A 6,504-nucleotide genomic window follows, 5' to 3' on the forward strand; every position below is an offset into this window, starting at 1 on the left:
GGCCTTTCTCCTTGACTTGCAGAGGCTGCCTTTCTGCTGTGTCCTCCTCACATGGTCTTTTCTCTGTGCATGGTGTCTCTTTCATGTGTCTGGATTTCCTCTTCCTATGAAGACACCAGTCAGACTGGGTGAGAGCCCACCGTAATGGACTCACTTTGATTTAATCACTTCTTTAAAGACCCCCATCTCCAATTATAGGCACATTCTGAGGTACTGGGGGTTAGGGATTCTGTATATGAATTCGGGGGTGGCACAGTTCAGTCTATAACACCTGCCATGACTCATTAGTTACACAATGATGACCTTTGCTAATAAGTCTTCTGAAGGTTAATTGGGGCCATTGTGTAAAAACCCTTGAGGTATTAGATGTGTGTTCCAGGCAGAAGCAAGTCAAAGTCTCCTTACTTTTTGTCTAGGGATCTGATCAGTGTAGCCTGTACCCCAACTGTCTAACTGTCCTTGAAGGCAGCTCCTTCAGTTTCTGTTTTAGCCCTTCACTCCACAGGCCTCTGACTCGAGTCTGCAGAGATACCTGTTCTCTCCTCTCTGTCAGGTAGGCATTTACTCACAGACTTCCCACATTCTTAAACAAAACTACAAACCCTCATGTAATTTCACTTTTTGAATCCCCTCTAATTAATTTGCCAGATAGCCCCAGCAAATTTTGAGTCTCATTTTGTGATATAAATGACATTTAAAATTAAAATGCACTATAGATATATTATGAGGAGCAGAAATTCTGTTCCCGTGTTCCTGGTTGCTTAGGGTCTCTGGGTAATAGAGAGACTTATAGCATATTAATGGGCCCTGCAACCCTCATAATAAAACTTCCTTGCGATAGGCTCTCCCAAGGATAACTTGACGTCATGAACTTACAAAATGTTTACATGTTTCCATATTGCAATAACTTCTCCAGGATCCTAATTCTTCTCATCTTTTTTTTAAGATAAAAGGCAGATGAGGGAAGAAAACTTTGACTCCTCTGATGTCAAGTTCATAGTCTTCAAGCAATATTTTTAATCATATTTGTTTTTTTTTAATTTGTGGAAATCATAGATCAAAAATAAAAGAGGAAAAAATGCACTTTTTGGAGGATCATAATGAAGCACAGGTTTCTACAGCAATTATCTGGGACAACAAAAGGTACACATAGACATTATGCACAAAATATGTTATGCCAGGCTGCTTTGAAGACATACTGTTCTGGAACAGATAGTAAAGGAAGCAGAGAGATGAGATGTTTGGATTCTTTATCTTTCAGAATGCCTACTTGGCATGAATCACAGAATCAGACTCAACCGTGTCTTTCAAAATCCTCTCAACAACAGAGTTTTATTATTTTTAGGTAAGTACTATATTACTGTTTTACTATTGTGCCTTCTTTGTGTTTCCATGGCATAATAAACTATATTTAAAAAAATAAGTCACCAACAAAGCAACAAATCATACCTTTGTTCCCACAATGGTTGACTATAATGACAAGGAAATATAATCCTAGACCAACTGGATTTTGTTTAATAAACTATACATTTTAAAAAACCCAAATTGCATCATTTATAAGCTGTAACACCATTAATGTACTGGATAATTGTTTAAATTGTGTGTATGTGTGGCCAAAATAGACAAGGCATAATTATAAGAATACTTAAAATTAGTTACATTCATAAAAGTGTTGTTGTGGGTCATAACATTTATGGCCTACGTATTAATCCTGTTTTTTTGACATTATTATAATATTAATAGCAAATACATAATGCATACTTACTATGGACCAGTCTGTGATTGACTGACTGATTGATTGATAGTAAGCTCTATGCCCAAAGTGGGGCTTGAATTCACGATCACGAGATCAAGAGTCGTATGCTCTACCACCTGAGACAGCCAGGTGCCCCACCAGCCTGTGTTTTAAGTCTTTGACTTGCACTATTTCAACTAGTACTTAAATATGCCCTATAAGTTAGATACTTTTATTACCTTCAGTGACCAAGGGGAATAAAAGAGGAAAAAGAAATCCTTTGAACAACTGACAATACTTGAAAGATATGTTGGTTGTATGTTGTCTATTGAGTATGTAATAGGCATTAGGCAAATGTTTGTGGATAAATAAATAGATAGATGTGTGAACAGGAAGTCACAGAAGTCACTGGAAAAGAAGCATAGGACAAAAAGAAGAGCCTGACTCAGAAACTGTGATGTGGTTGGTGAATGCCTGCCAACTGCCAAGGGGCTTGCTGAAAGTAACCATTCCAGCAAATCGTCAGACACATGTGCTGGTTTTCTGAAGTATGGTTTTAGGATCTTAGTATGAAGACCCTGTTAAAAGTTACCACATACCTGAGTCCTGCCCCAAGGAAACATAATCTGCTTCTCCAGGTGGCGTAAATGACACTGTCAGAGAACATCAGTGGATGACTTTGGGGTTATGAGAATGTAGGACTTCAAAGCACAGATAACATTTTCATTCATAATTTCTTTTTTCCCATGAACATGTGGTACATGAGAAAAGAAGGAAATATGGGAGGTGAACAGCTGGTTATGCAGATGGTGTTGAATTGAATTTGGATTTCTGTATCATGGCTTAAGTTTCTGGAACGCTAGGCTCTTGGCTAGGGGTAGAATTATTTCTCACAGGGACATGGAAGAATGTGTTTGCATGTAGGCTAGCAGTCATGATTCAAGTGTTTCAAATGGAACATAATATTGCAGAAATGTGTTTGAAGATTCAAAGCAACAGATCATTCCCCCAGATTCTCTAGGACGCAGTTGAATACTTTTCCAGCTTTCCTGTTTGATCCCCATTAGCACTTTCCAGTTCTTAACTCAGATTTGTCCTCACTTCTCACTTGGTCTTTTCTTGGCCTTTTCTATAGTTAACTTGTTATGTCTCACCAAATCACTTCTTCCTTTGCTTTCACCTCCTCCTCTGTTTCCCCAGAGATGTTATTTCATGTTCCTGTTACAGCATGGGCTATTAACTCTTTGCTTACTTGTCTATTTTCATCACAAGGATGTGATCTTCCTGAGTAGGACATTTTGTATTATACGTCTTTATACTTTCAGGGTTTAGACCAATGCCTGGCCTGTTTCAGGGGTTCCATAAAATTTTTTGAATGATAAATGCAAAACTAAATGAAGCAGTAAGTTTCTTTTTAGCTTAGTCAGGAAGAGTAGGCAGTCACCATTTGATTGCCGGCTATTTAGAAGAACAAAATGTTACAAGTCGTTCTGGTTAGAGATCACAGAGCTCTCACAGTACAGCAAATTTAAGATCATCTGTGTCTTCAACTCTTTTCTAAAAATGTAGTAGAACCAGATTTTAACATTAGGTGATGTTAGTCAAGACAGAGTACTTAAGAATAATTTGCATTTAGAACTGAATTCAAAATAAAGTCTTCCACATACATCATTAAAGTATTAAAACACTAACATTCGAGGGTGCCTGGTGGCTCAGTTGGTTAAGTGACTGCCTTCGGCTCAGGTCATGATCCTGGAGTCCCGGGATCGAGTCCCACATCGGGCTCCCTGCTCAGCGGGGAGTCTGCTTCTCCCTCTGACCCTCTTCCCTCTCGTGCTTTCTATCTCTCATTCTCTCTCTCTCTCTCTCTCTCTCAAATAAATAAAATAAAATCTTTAAAAAAACTAAAAAAAATAAAACACTAACATTCGAAACACGTAGAAGAATGATAAAATTCAGGTCTTTTAAAAACAACTCCCTGGGAAAGGAAACAATTTGAAGGTAAAAAAACACAACAAAGTCTGCAGCAGGCATAGATTCTGAAATCACTGGACCTTTGTCAGTTGAACTTGTCATAAGTTATCAAAGAGGTTTTTTACTCTCCAATACAAGTTAGTGTAGTGTTACTCTTTAACACTTGGTAGAAGAGATGCTTAATTGGGAAGATGTCGGTGGAAAAAGTTTTCAAGATGAGGTTGTCAAAGTAAATGAAGAAAGAAGGACTTTGAAAGTGGGCTTACTCTTAGCAGAAGACTCTTTAAGTTGGGAGGGGGTATGAGATGAGAGAGAGAGTGACAAAGAGAATTAGAATTTTTTAAGAATACACTTTATCTTGGGGCGCCTGGGTGGCTCAGTCGTTAAGCGTCTGCCTTCGGCTCAGGTCATGATCCCAGGGTCCTGGGATCTAGCCCCACGTCAGGCTCCTTGCTCCGTGGGAAGCCTGCTTCTCCCTCTCCCACGCCCCCTGCTTGTGTTCCCTCTCTTGCTGTCTCTCTCTCTGTCAAATAAATAAAATCTTAAAAAAAAAGAGTACACTTTATCTTAATGATCAAACTAAATGTATTCTCAGAACCACATGACCTACCCACCACCCCCAAGAAACTTTCATCCTGAAATACAAGATATAGTTTCTGTGAAATAATGAGTTACCGATCATAGGGACTATCTTATTTCAACCATATTTCCCCACAATCTGTACCAAAGAAAATGACACTTGACCAATATTTATAGATTTGAATATAGGCATAGTTTTAGTATAAAGTAAAGAAAAATTTGGAAGACACAACAGGGTTATGATGATGGCAGCCAACAGTGATGGATTTACCCTTACCTACCTTTCATTTGAACAAGTCAAGGAAATACACAGAATCCAGGATTGAAAATATTTGCCATCTAGGAAAATTACTTATAATCTTCCAAACTTCAGAAGGATGTTATAATAACCAGACACAAATGGGACTTTGAGGCAGATAGCTGAACTGAGAATGCGGGGTGGGAAGAGAGGTTGACCATCGCACTGTGATTCCATTTCACTTTCCAACCAGAGGTGTATGGACATTTATCTACTGGGACACAATACCTTTCTGAGAGCAAGAAAATTTTCACTCTCCACATTCTCCTACATTATTTCACTTTCTAGTCTCGAGTAGTCCACAAATCCAGGAAAATTATACTATTGGAAACAAATATACATAGGCTATGGTGGCTTTCCACCTGTGGTAGATTATTTCAGTAATATCTCCCAATTTGTTCAAATCTCCCTGTAACCATTCCCATAGATAACACCTTTAAACCCTGAATCTGAGCTTGACCATGTGTCTTACTTTGGCCACTGGGACAATGTAACCCAGCCTGAGACCTGACAAGTACTTGCTGCCCTTGGATCCCAGAGACATCATGTTAAAATGCCTAAGCTAGGCTGCTGGGAGGATGAGACAAGGAATGGAGGAAAATTGAGTCACCTCAGCCAACAACTGCCACTCAGCAGGTTGACCACAGACAGAGATTGGTAGAATTGGCCCAGACTCACAAAATCATGAGCAAAATACAGTAGTGGTTGTGTTAAGACACTGTTTTGGGATGGTTTATTATGCAGCAAAAGTCAAGCAATGTGCTTTCTGAAACATGAAATAGGTAAGCATGGATCACAGTGAGAAAAACTATGTGCTGCATCTAGAATGTGTAAATTAGACATGTCTCCATAGACGTTCATTCATTCATTCAAACATGCACTGAATGTATATTATGTGCCTGACATCTTGCTGGAGACAGCCATGAGCCAAAAAGAGCAGGTTCTTGAACTCAGTAAGCTTCAGGCAAAGAATAAGTGAGGTAACAAAAATATAATTTCAGAGAGTGTTAAGGTGGTGAGAAAAATAACAATGAAGAGAGATAGTGATATTAGAGAGACTGAGTTAGTCAAAATGGTCAGGAAAAGCCTCCCCAAGAAGGTAATATTACAGCACAGACCTGGACGCCAAGACAGAACCACCCATGCGAGGATGTAGGGAACAGCATTCCCAGCAGAGGGTATAGCAAGTGTAAGGACTTGAGGAATGAAAGTGTGTTGGAGGAATAGGAAGAAGGCCAGTGGAGCTGGGAGTTCAGCAATCCAGAGACATGGTGGCAGGAGTTGAGGTTGATGACATTGGCAGAAGCCAGATTTTAAACATCTCCTTGGCCATGGTAATAGTTTGGATTTTATTCTAAATATAATATAAAACCATTAATATCATTCAAACATAAGAGTAACTGTGTTTGTATTTCATTATTGGAAGGCCACTTCCAATAGGTAGGTAAGTCTGAAAGCAGAGGAACCGCTAAGAAGGCTGTGTGATCATGCGGCTTGGTCTATGGTGGTTTTGTTGTTGTTGTTTTGGTTTTGTTTGTTTTGCTGGATGTAGTGGTTAGACTGTAGTCTAGTAGTTAGACTTTTGAAGGTTGAACTATAACATGCCAATGTATTAAATATTAAAGTTGAGGGAGGAAGGGTCCAGCATGACTTCACCTTTTTAAAAAAATTTTTTATTGTTATGTTAATCACCATACTTTACATCATTAGTTTTTGATGTAATGTTCCATGATTCATTGTTTGTGCATAACACCCAGTGCTCCACGCAGAACGTGCCCTCTTTAATACCCATCACCAGGCTAACCCATCCCCCCACCCTCCTCCCCTCTAGAACCCTCTGTTTGTTTTTCAGAGTTCATCGTCTCTCATGGTTTGTCTCCCCCTCCGATTTCCCCCCCTTCGTTCTTCCCCTCCCAGC

This window comes from Eumetopias jubatus, unplaced genomic scaffold (genome assembly GCF_037043125.1).
Source record: "Eumetopias jubatus isolate StellerSeaLion01/CBP00866 unplaced genomic scaffold, mEumJub1_p1.0 scaffold_1, whole genome shotgun sequence".
Lineage (NCBI taxonomy): Eukaryota > Metazoa > Chordata > Mammalia > Carnivora > Otariidae > Eumetopias > Eumetopias jubatus.